The sequence below is a fragment of the Limulus polyphemus genome, unplaced genomic scaffold, assembly GCF_000517525.1.
Source record: "Limulus polyphemus unplaced genomic scaffold, Limulus_polyphemus-2.1.2 Scaffold404, whole genome shotgun sequence".
In the NCBI taxonomy this organism is placed as follows: domain Eukaryota; kingdom Metazoa; phylum Arthropoda; class Merostomata; order Xiphosura; family Limulidae; genus Limulus; species Limulus polyphemus.
In genome coordinates this window covers 385,209-398,421 of record NW_013666014.1, presented here as the reverse complement: position 1 = coordinate 398,421, position 13,213 = coordinate 385,209, and positions in this window count along the sequence as shown.

Genomic DNA, 13,213 nt, shown 5'->3' with positions numbered 1-13,213 from the left:
TTTAATATCAACGTTTGTTTAGATTAAATTTATATTTAGAAACATACATAACTAATACTGTTAAATATGTATTGAAAAATTCCCGCCTATTCTGTAAAGTTGTAGAAGATTCTCGAAAGAGAGAATCAACAATATGTGCATACGTAAACGATATGTTAGCGATAGTATTGTTACATAAATTTCTAGAAAACCTCCACTCACTATAAATAGAACAAATGCGACGTGCCAAAAGGACAGTATCTATTATATGTTCATTATTGTCAGTGTGCTATAAACTTCTGAACTATAACTGTGATTGTTATAACGCTTACCAATCGAAAACTTCAGATATTTAACGTAGAACCTTTACAAAGTTCGAACATTACAAATCGTTTAACTTCAGTGGATTCTCATTGGACATTAGTATTTTTACGAAAACATTACCTAACGTCACTGGTAGGAAAATATCGGTATGTGTGGCTAGTAAATAACGAAGAACAAAGCTAGCTAGCTTACCGTTAAGTGAATTATACCAACGTCAACTCGTAATCAACTCACTCATCGATAAGTTAAGATCTTGAAACAGTTCCAGACTGAAAGGAAGACTTTATAGTGCTTTTAAGTTTGTGAAATACTTCAGAGCTTGTTCTTTTTCTTTCTCGGCTTCGATTCGAGCTTGTTCTTTCTCGGCTTCGATTCGAGCTTGTTCTTTCTCGGCTTCAATACGAGCTTGTTCGAGCTCGAGTTTTTAGCTGGATCTCTAATTTATATTTATCACTTAACCACGATTGGCTAGTAGAGACACTAGAGTATTCCTCTAATGCTTCCTCAGGCAACAAATCATCATAGACTAGTATTTCGATAATACGCTGTTTTAGTTCATTTTTTTTTCATTGACCTTTTAACTTCTAGTTCTTAAACTTTGATAGTTTTTAGCAATTAATTTTTGTTATATTTTTCTAGTTGTTCAACGGAGGGTGATTGAGGAAAATCTTGATAATTAGATATAAATTCAATTTTTGAATTAGATTGAATTTTGTCTCTGATTCAAATCCCGGACTAGCCCAAAATTTAATATGTTACGTATTGGAATATCAAATTGCCTGAAATTGGGTTAACTGATAAATTATATTTAGTAGTTAAATTATACTTTGGATGTAGTAGTTAAACTAAAGCCAATATATAGTCAATTTATGATATTTGCCAACAAGATTGATATACACAGTTTTCTTTTTTAACACAAATACATTTTAATGCACACACAACAATACAATTTACAATAATAGTTATTACAAACAATGATTTATAAAAATCAAAGCCGATAAATAACAAGCTCGCATTCAAGCCGAAAAAGAAATTAGGCTGAAAGAAATGGAAATTAGACTCAACTCCGATCGACCAAGGCAAAATAACAACTTTGAACTTAATCGATATGTTAAAGTACCATGGTTCAACGAAAAGGAAGTTGATAAATATTTGAGAAGACTGCCCAAACTATGGAATGGCCCACCGAAAAATGGTCATTATTATCATAAAGTGTCTTAACTGGTAAAGCACAAGAAGCTTATGCCACTCTCTCTTTAGAAGATTGTACGAATTATGATAAGATTAAAGCAGCTATTCTCAAAGCATACGAGTTAGTATTGGTGGCTTATCGCCAGGAGGTTATCACAAACAAGATAATGAAACTTATATGGAATATGCCCACGAAAGATGTTTATTTTGATCGATGGTGCACTTCTATGCATATTTGCAACAGTTTCGACAAACTAATACAATTATGTCTAATTTAGGAATTTAAACGTTGTACACGTGACGACTTCACAACTTACTTGAATGAAAAGAAAGTTAAAACACTACAGGAAGCAGCCACTCTTTCTGACGATTGCACTTTAACACATAAAACCACTTTTTATAAAAAGAAATTCCTACTATCTCAACAAAAATCTGTATCTGTTCAATCCACTAAAGTTGAGGATTCTTCCAAAAAATCCAGCTCCCCTAGTTCGAAATCTTCTGAAAGTCAGGATAAAACTTCTTTAAAACAATCAAGGCCTGTATGCCATTTTTGTAAAAAACCTGGTCATGTTATGTTCGATTGTTTGTCTTTGAAAAAGAAAAAAGAAAAGGAGGCAACACCCAGTGCGTTTGTTGATTTGAGAGAGAATATGAAGGCTGATGTAATCAGGGAGGAATTTAGACATTTTGTGTCTGTTGGTTCTCTGTCTTTGACAAATGACACCAGATGTGCCAGCTTCAGAAGACTGGGATATTATTTATCAAATCATTGTTCCCAAAGCATATCGTTCTGAAATATTGAAAGTTGTCCGTGAACTCCCCATGGGAGGTCATTTAGGTGTTAACAAGACATGTGAGAAAATTATGAGACATTTCTTTTGACCAAAAATTAGGCAAGGCGGTTCTCAGTTTTGTAAAACTTGTCACACCAGTCTGTTAGTCAGAAAGTTCCTGTTGCTCTCTTGAAACATATCCCAGCTTTTGAGGACATGGTCTTAGTATTGTTACCAACTATGTGATATCTAATCAAAAAAAAGAAAGAAAAGAAGAGAAATAAATAAAAAGACAGACAGAAAGAAAGAGAGAGAGAAAGATAAACAAAGAGAGAAAGATAGAAAGAAAGAAAAGAAAAACAAAACATAAGACTGTTAAATTGCAGTTTATCACTATAAGAGTATGATTTGGGGATAATCCACTTGTACTGATGCACTCTCACGTCCTATGTAATCTTATGATCATAAGGTTTTTGTATTGGTTATGTTCTCCACTGTAATTATTATTAAAGTTTTGTAATCGTTTAGATAATACATTATATTTAATGTATTGTTACCAATATATATATATATAATATTTTAGTAAAAAAGTATAATTTAACTACTAAATTTAAATTTATCAGTTAACTCATTTTCAGGCTATTTAGAATTCTAATACGCAATATGATGCCAGAATTCTGATTAGCATGAAATACGTTTGTCTGGTAAGTGAAATCCCTTCGGCACAGGTAGAGCTTGAACTTTCAGTTATCATCTAGTTTCCCTCAGCTTACCAGAACAGTGTTTATGTAGATTCACCCAAATAGTAGTTTTGCTCAGAGTGCCTGGTATACCACAAAACCTACTGATCACTTCTCCAACTCTTATTTTTGGCCTTGTATTCCAAAAGGCCCAACTTAGACCTCAAAGAGCTGGGCTGACTATCGCACTTCTCGATACAAATTTTTCATTGCACTTCACCCCAAGTCATTGGCCAAATCTGACTTGAGCTTCTTTTGTTTTCTGGAATGACAGCTGTAGTTTTAAGTGCTTCCTGTTTCCTTGGAAGACATTCTGAATTGTTGGTCGAAACGTGTAGCAATACCCCCTTTGTTACTTGACAAGATAGGAACAATTCACCCAGAAGTAACCAAACTCCCAGCTAGCAAAGCATGTGTCTTGCTCTTTCTGGATAGGAAAATAGCCCTGGGTAGCCCAGACCATTCATTTGAAACCATTGTGGCTGCACAACAACTTTGGTATGCATGAGTGATTGGTCAGTTCACAGCTAGTTTCATCTTTGATACAACACTGAAACCTGGGGTTGAAGTTACTGCAGCTGCTGTTACAGGCTCTTCCATTCACGTGAGTGATTTGAAGCTACTAATTCGAACTCTTGGCGACAGAAATTGCCTCCATTAGTGAGGTGGTGTCATATCATTTCACCTGGTAGCCCTCAATGAACTTATCAATGCAGATATCGCTGTAATCTATTGAAACCATCACAGGATAAGCTTCACCATGCTAATCACTTAGATCATCCACTTAGGCAATTAGGCTTTCTATGGAATCTCTCTTTTGAGTCTTGTACTTGGCCCAATAGATGGCTCTGTTTTCCACCGAGTAAACCTTTGGTGCAACTTGGCAATTATTATTTTGCAGTCCTCATTTTGCTCCTTGTTCAAAAACTTGCCTGAAACATTTAAAGAACTAATTCAGATCCTCCCTTACCCACCTTTTGAATATCAGATGAGTAATTTGGCTATCTCTAACACTTGAACCTAATTACGTCTTCCTCTTGATCTTGACATAGATAACAAATGCAATGAGGTTTTCTTAAACTAGCACCACTATTTTCCATAAAGTAAAAACAAAGCAATACTTAAGATCAAGTCAAAACATTTTACTTGGTTATTGTTCAACACAAAGTGCTATTCGTGCTTCACCCACCATTGGTACTGAAACCTGTCTTTTGTTTAGTTTAGAGGCTCACCACTGCCCATTATCCATTTGGCACATGCCATCTCAACTACTGGTGAGAAGGCTCCAGATGGCCGATGGCATCCATCCATGGTGTTTCTAGTTGTTGTTCACCATTGTGTTGTGATCAAAACTGGGGTTCTGCTCTAGCTGGCATTGGTTTGGAAGTTCTGCACAGTCCCTCAAGTAGTCTCAGAATCTCTTGATGCCACAATTTCATGGCAACCCTCAGATTGAATCATTTTCACACCAAAATCAACTCTTAATAAGAGAATTCTATTGACCAATGATCTTGGTGCACCAGATGCTTCTCTCTGAGTAGTGGGCTGCAATGATATTGCAATCACAGACCTCTGCAGCAGTGATAAAAGTGAAACATCCAGAAAAACACTTCTCCTAAACATGACTACTCTCCCAAATCACCAGCTCTCCTCAGCAAATGACTCTCTCTAGGTCAAATTTATTTATTTCTGTTGAAAATCCCATCTCAAAATAAAGAAGTTTTATCAATATTATTAACACCAGAGTTCAAGTTAATGGCAGAATGCATTTCAGGATAATAAATTCCACAATAACAAAGGTTCAAATCTTAGTTACGGCACTAAATATGTTTTCGCTTATCCACTTTGTGATGTTTTCAGGTGAAACTGATACTACTCTAAAGCTTCTCCAGATAAGACTGCTAAATGGGGAATTTGATCCGGATACCAACTTACTGAGTAACACTAAATACACATACTAACTGAGACTATGCTAAGAGACTGGACAAAGCGTGAATAAAGGACAATCTTTATTAAAACACTTAAGATAAAAACAGATTGCAAGATGCAAGGTGTCGTACATTTGCCTTACCTTAGTTAGATTTTACTTAGTTTGTATGCCTTGATTGTTCTGTGCTTATTGATTTAGGTCTGGAGAAAACGTGTATTCATACTGTACGATTGGCACTACCAATAACTGGTCACTCTCTTTCCACATTGCTGGGACCTCGATCTCTAGATTTATCTGTTCAGCCATGAGAAAACATTGTCCTTGAGTACACAAACCAGATTATCAATGTCTCCGTGGACATTACAGGTATCCCTTTTGTGAAAGATGGCAAAGAAACCAAGGTAACTTGAAACTACATCGATTTATGTTACCTTAACACCGATCTTGTGCCCAAACGTGCACATACTCATTAATTTAGAATAAATAATAATAATACAGAACAAAAAGAGCCCTATAGGATATTATTCTAACACTTGAACTTAATTACTACTTGTTCTTTATTTTATATAATAAATGTAATGAGTTTTTGTCAAATAAGCACCACTATTCTCAATAATATGATAAAAACTGAGTATTAAATGTAAGTGTTTTATATAAACAAAATAGGGATTCATGTATTAAAGAAGCCTTTAATGCCAGAACAGAGCGTTATTGTTGTCATATATTGCACTTTTCAAATAAATGTTTATTAAAATCCCTAAACACTCATTATAAACTAGAGAAGGTTTTTATTTCAGGCGTAAAAGATTTGGTTTGGTTAAGAAAGAAATGTAGCTTGTGCTTTTCCCAACACGGTATTGAAACATTTTTTTTTTGTTTCGTGTTTTTAGCATCCTAAGAGTTCAGACTTACCGCTGATCCATTGGAGTTTGCTCTAAAAGAATCGTGCATAAAACTTGCTATTACATTTATAAACCTGAAGCATATAAACATAATAATTACGCATTATACTTTATGTCCCTTCGTTAATCTGTTCACTTTTACCCTCTGGGTCCTGACTTTAACATAGAGTTTAATAAGTTTGTTTGTCAGTATGTTATTTAATTTACGTTGAAATACAGTATCATTCCTGATTCTAAGCAAAGTCATTAAAGTTTATATCAATAATTAACAGATTTATAACATTTCGCATGGCATTTTGCCTATGGACATAATTTACGTGGAAAAGGAAACTCTTTCACTGTAAAATTCGTTTTTACATGAAACTAAAAAGCTCAAACTGTAATTTGCAAATACGTAAGGAATCTTAAATGCAAACATATACATAACCGTGTGAAAAAGAACAATTAATTAATTTGTTAAATGCAAAAATTTTTATAGATAGATTTTATGTTTAAAAGAGTGTTCATTGTGGTATATTCACAGAAGCGGGGGAACAGGGGGTACGCTTTTACATATTTGACTGATATAGCGACTGTAAATTATATTATTATATTAATTTTCTGGGGACATGCCCCCATACACTTCTAGGTTGAACTGCCTTTGGCATCACGGTAGCTGCTTTTAGCAGGTCCCTTTACTTTCAATCTCTCATTGTAAATTTTGCATGTCTAGCCAAACACCCACACTTTGCAACTCCTTCCTAAACCATTATATTCATGTAAAAATATTTTTACCTGAGCTTTCTGAGATGGTAAGTCTGAGGGTTTATAATGACAAAAATTGGGTTTCAGTACCGGCGGTGAGCGGGACACAGATAGCTTATTGTGTAGCTTTGTACTTAACAACAAACAAACAAAATATTTCTGTGATAGTCTATCTAATCGTGTTCATTCATGCAGCTAATGTGGATATGAAACTCTCGTGATATATTTACCTACTAATTTCATAAATTCATTTATGCATTGAACAAGAAGTACTCAACTCATCAAACGGAAGAAGTCTAATAACTACCATAATATTTCAATCTGCATTAATCTCTCCATAAAACGATAATTTACACTGAAGTAACACCCGTCTCAACTTACTAAAAACAAAGAACACTGGCTCCAGTGACAGGAAAATTTACCTTCAGTGCTTATTAAATCGAGTAGTCGTGTGTATCATGTCGTAACTTTAAAACTGAGATGATTATTTGTAAAAGGCATTGTGGACAACGATACTTGTGTCAAATATCTAAACGTCACTTGCAATGATAGCTTACCTCCCTTACATGCAACAAACAATAACAGCAGCTGTACTCTTTAGTATTCTTGTTGAATTGCTTGATAACTGATAACGAAACATAAATATCAGGTGTACAATTTTTTGTTTGTTTTTCGTATAATCAATCATTTCTTAACTTAGGAGCCCATTGCATTTAATCTTATAACCTTTGACAACAGAAATCGAATAAATGAAATTTACAACAAATTCAAGAGGAGAGGAGAGCATAAGTTTTTTTGTTTCATATAATGGACGAAGGTACATAAGAGATACCTTCATTAACCATATCTAATTTTAAATAGATATACTACAGGAAAGAAAGCTAGTCAACAGCACCCATCACTTGGGCAACTCTAATGGAATAGTGAGATCTAACCATCACTCTAATAGCCCAACCACTGCCCTAAAGTGTTCCGACTACTGTTGCGTTTGCTGTGCCCTAACGGGCCTGATTGGGTGAAACGTGTCCTTGGCAATAGTTGAAAAACTATTATTATATATTTTTTCAATCTTTGAAAATCGCTAAGAGACTAGATAAAGAAAGAAGTGTTAAAATAAAGTAGGTCCAATACTAACATCTTATGACAAATATGATTAATTATAATCATGCTTCGTCAGGCTGGAAAAAACTTTCAAGTCATAACAAGTTCCAGAGGATTGTTTGTAGTCTCAATGAATCATTAAACATGGGTTATTCTATATGAGTAGGAAGACTTTCCAAACCTTTCGGTACCAGTAATTTTTAATGTACGAGTTAAATGTCTCCAAATATTCTTTTCTTTGATACTTTGCACAAAATGTAGGCTCGTTCTTTTCTAGCAAAAACAAGTAAAAACAAAAAGTAAAAAAGAAAACAGAAGTATGTCTTATATTTTGTTATTCTCCAAAAAGTTTAAAAAACGATAAGCAAGTTATTTGTATTTGTATTTCTTAAAAAACAAAACCAATCATTTCAAATAAATGCAGGGATAACAATTACCAATTTCTAAGGTTTAAAAAATCATATACATAACTCTTGCATAATTAATACAGACAGCGCTTAAAGTGGGAGAAAAGAGAAAGTAGGATAGTGGGTGAACGTTTTGTAGCTGAGTACTACATTTCTTGTTTTTCACGTGTATTTTCTACTTAATGTTATAAAAATAACCAAAATGTAAAAATTAGAAACTTATTAGGTTAGATTAGGTAAGGTAATGAAAGACAAAATAATAATTATAATTATTCACGAGTAGCTCGTGCGTTACTAATTCTACTAATTCGATAGGTGAGTTGCACGTTTGCCGAGTGACTTTTAACTTGTTTTGAGGAATTATTAGTTAGACACTGTTCAAAGAGCAATAAAACAATAAAATTAAATATAAGCAGATGTATACTGTTACGAATTATAGTATGGAAAGTCTGATGATTACTTTGTGGTTACGAACTCAATCACACCTACCGAACCACTAATATTACTTTGCCTCGCTCTTACACGACATTTTATGAAGAAAAAAAAATTCTCTCTCCAGTGACTTGCTGCCTTAAATATGTATTTCATTGTTTATTGAGCCCTTCACTTCTGATAAGCTTACAGTCTATTAAAAGGTAACAGGATGGTTTTGGGGCCTCCTTAAAAGAAGTGGGATGTCATCTCGTCCAACTTCAAACACTGAATATAAGAGAAAGGCTGGTATAAAAATATGAGCTATAAAGAAAGGCTTAAACAGAATAACTTTGTTTTTGCTATAACAGAAACGAATTAAATTCAAGTTTTCAAAATTCTTAAGTGCATAAATACGTTAATTGTAAAAGAAGTTTTAATTTCTGAGCCTTCAAAGTTAGTATCTTGAAAGATAGGGATAACAAGTTCAATATTCACTTTTGCTCTTAGAAAGAAACTTTCATTTATTACAATTGCTAACATGACACGTTATATGAATGTGGCATTAAATTTTTTTTGGAAAGAAAGTTGGATGAGTAAATTGAATTTAAATGGGTCGTTTAAGGATAATAAATGGCCTTAAGGCCTTTCTTCTTACTTGTTTTGATGTTATAGATGTTATTTTCAAAATATTCCTGTATTGAAATGTAGGAAATGTTCATTTTTTCATTGTTCCTAATTAATTTATCCTATAACCGTTATTAATTCAAAGCTCAATAAGTCATTTTCTGAACCTTAATATATTTTATGAGAATAAATACATTTTGTCAACGATAACATGAACTCTTATCATTTTCGGTCCTCCAGCGAGTTTAGACTACCAACATTACAATATTATTCCCTGTGGTGGATAGAAAGCAAACAGCCTAATTTGCAGCTTTGAACTAACAAAAATCCCTATTTTTGTTATAGCAATAACCTTACATTATTTTACGCTCAACTAAAATTCTAAATATAAGGAAAATCAATGCTCTCCAAAACTGCTTAGAACTTTTCCGGGACAAACTAGTAACTTTAATAAAACAACTGTTATCACTACTGACTGAATAATTTTCTAAATATTTAAATTCTTGTCATTTTTTTCATTATTCTAGTTCTTCATTTGGACCAAAAAATCTTATTTCATATTTCAGGTTTTTTAAGCTCAATCGGAAAAAATATGGTTTCTTATTTCATTTCTCTCACGTTCGACTATAAGGATATTTTATATTTCTGTTTTTCCACGCGTAGCTAAGTCATAGTTTCCTATTTCTGTTGTCTCTTGCTCATCCTAATCATGTTTTGTAATTCACTGCTCTAACGTCAAACTATGCCACTGCTTCAAATATCGCCTGGAATTTTAATGGAAAATACTTTATCTTGTCTGTAACAACGCATTTGTTTAAATAACATGCAACTCTCTCTCTGTTTTTATATATGAAGTTAACTTTACTTTCGCTCTGTTTCCGTTAAACTCAAGTTATGCTAGATTTTACATCACCATGCTTTACAAAACAACAACAAAAAATAAGACAATTCACCCAATTACAAGTACATTTACAATATCAAAAATAGAAATCTAATTGAATTGGATAACAGAATCCTACTATAAACAGATGATATCAGCATTTACATCAATATTTTCCTCTTAAATCCATGATATCAAAAGCTGCTCTATATGTTTTTTTCTTAAAGAGTTTACGTAAATTCTCTTACTTTTCTCAACAAGAAACAGTTGACGAGGAAAATTATACCGTTATGAACTAAAATAATTAGTCTGTAGGGTGTTTATACAAATTGAGCTCATATCTATAATATTTCTTCCAAAACACGTAAGTTGAAAAAAATCGAAGCGCTGGATTCGGCTGAAAAATTGAAAAGACTAGAACACTTTTTCTTTTTTTTTCGTAAATGAAAGCTCTTAAGATTTCTGTACTTTACTAATGATATGTTAGAACTACGAAAGATCAGTTTCAAACTTTTAAGATTTTTATTACTTAATGATCTTTATTGAAAATTCGTTTTACAGACTGGAAGCAGCTTTCTTTATACTGTCACTAACTAGTAACCACTAAAATGATGTACTGTATATGTATTGTCAAAATACTCAGATTTATTACCCATTGCATCATTGCTTTCTTTATCTTTGCACCAACTTCATTACATTAACTTAATGTATGTATTTTAATAATATTTTGATTTATCTCCTATACATCACAGCTATATATATATATTCCTATCAAGGTTTTTCGGAAATAATAATTATAAATCACCTCTTCCTTTTGTTATCATTTTGTTGGTAGTACTTATAACAAACATTTTCTTCAAACGTTATTAGAAAGTTGGGCAGTGCTCTCATCGCTAGACACCATTATTTTTGTCCCCAGTCTTCGGATTTACAACGCTAAAATCAGGGATTCGATTTCCCTCGGCGAATACAGCAGATAGCCCGATGTGGCTTTGCTATAAGAAAACGTATATATACACACACAACACTAGTTTTATCCATCTGTTGGCTTACGCTAAACGTCAACTGTTAGAGTTAATACATCAAAGTAATAAGCAACTACAGTAAAATTACAACTGGAACACAACAATCATTCAATACCCTTATTAAGATAACAAACAATCGTCTTCATAACTTACCAATGTTTACGCATAGTAAATAAAACAACACTATTCCTCTAGATGAATTCATGTTCTCTAGTGCAATAACTTCCACGTATACATATCCTTAGGATGCTCTGACGTTTATCTAAACAGCTTTCATCACGCGACGTCACAAGTAAAATGGCCAATGGTGTTGCACCGGTTCAAGACATCTAGGAGGGAATGAAAGCACAAATATATATGCATTTATACAAGGCCGAAAAAATGTTTTATTGGGAAAGTTACATTTACATTTGAATTCTTTCTAATTTCAGATGAATTGTCTACCTTAATAAACAGTTCACAGCAGAGTAGATAGAAATCTGAATAGTTTCTATTTATTCATAAATATGCTTTTAAAGTACCATTTTTTAAATCGTCGGTGATATATTTCAGCAGTGTACTGTTATAAACACAAATATAAATTAATTCGTGACCTTGGTGGCAAAAACATGGACACAAACATTTTATCATTGGGTTTCAACTCGGCGAGTTAAAGCATACATGACAATGACAAACTGTACTATTTTGCTCATTTTCTTTTTGTTCCAAAACATAGCAATAATAACGAATGATTCATATTTCATCTTATATAAACTCAGAGACAACCACACTTTATCACATTCAAATACTAAATTCGAGAATTTCAGTTATTTCATTATTTTTACATTATTAATCATTCATCCAAGCTGACGGTGATAATACAGTGTCATTTGTTTGTTTGCTTATTACAAAATATTAACTGTAGATCCAGTCACTAAATTAGCATTAATTTTAGGCTCTGGAATATTACTAGGTCAACAAATCTTAACGCTTGAAATCCTATTTAAGAGTACTCAGTATCACTAAAATGGCCAAATGGATTGTTCTTCACATCAACACAGAAAATTGCAAAAGTGTCAAAGTTCAGGAACCGTGTGATTTCGTTAGAAGGAAAGGGGTGTCTTGATAGATTACATACTATTCATTATGTTAGCGCGGTTATTATCATAATCAATGTTCGGCACAGTGAACAATCAGGACGATGTTTTAGTAAAAATGTATCTTATAAGATCATACACTTTGTAGACAACTGTTTTTATTCTAGTATATTTGACCATTTGTCTGAAATAATTGACGAAATAAAAACATAAGGTGTGTTTAATGTAATTATATCTATCTATCTGTCACTCTATAATATAATATGACTCGGCTTTAACACATGCATGTACAATTACATTATTTTTTACAATACGGGCTTCTTCAACATTACTTGGAAACAGATCAGTTAAAACATATTTATAAAAACTTAACCGTAACAACTAGCCTAAGAAACATTACAGCAAAATTAATATTTCAGCTATTTGTGTTAGCCGCCTGGAGTTTTGAAGTTCTAGACTAAAGGAAAGGCACACGGCTAACAACACCAACCGCCAACTTTAACAGCATAGTGGATGGTTGGATTGACTATCATTCTTATATTGTACCCACAACCCCAAAGTATTATTTTTTTGGTGACAACAGGACTCGAATCATGCACCCTCGGATTAATAGTTCGACACGCTAACTACTAGGCTATGCTCAGTCTAAAGACATGGAAAAACAAAATATAGTCAAAAACACCTTAGGTGTGAAAAAAAAGGTGCGGCCAAAAAAAGGATTGAATGTGCAACTTAGTGAATGAAATCAAAACTGGTAGCTACACTTATAGTATTGATAAGAATTTCACAGCAAATATTCATTCATTAGTTAATCAGGCCACGTTTTTGTTCAACTTTGGGCATGGTGGTGGGTAAAACAATATATCTCATTAGTGACGTAAAGCTGCAGGGTCCTCCGGTGGTTTAGCAATAAGTTGCAGAAATATTGAAGTCCTGATTTCCTTTTTTTCCTTTGATGGAAGTCGCCAACTGGCATGGATGACAGTGCATTCTGAGAAAAATTAGCCATATCTGAGATTGAATTTCAACCCATACAAAATTTATTCCATCAGAATAGCCACTGACCTTACATCCTGTTTATATATATATATTCTATATAT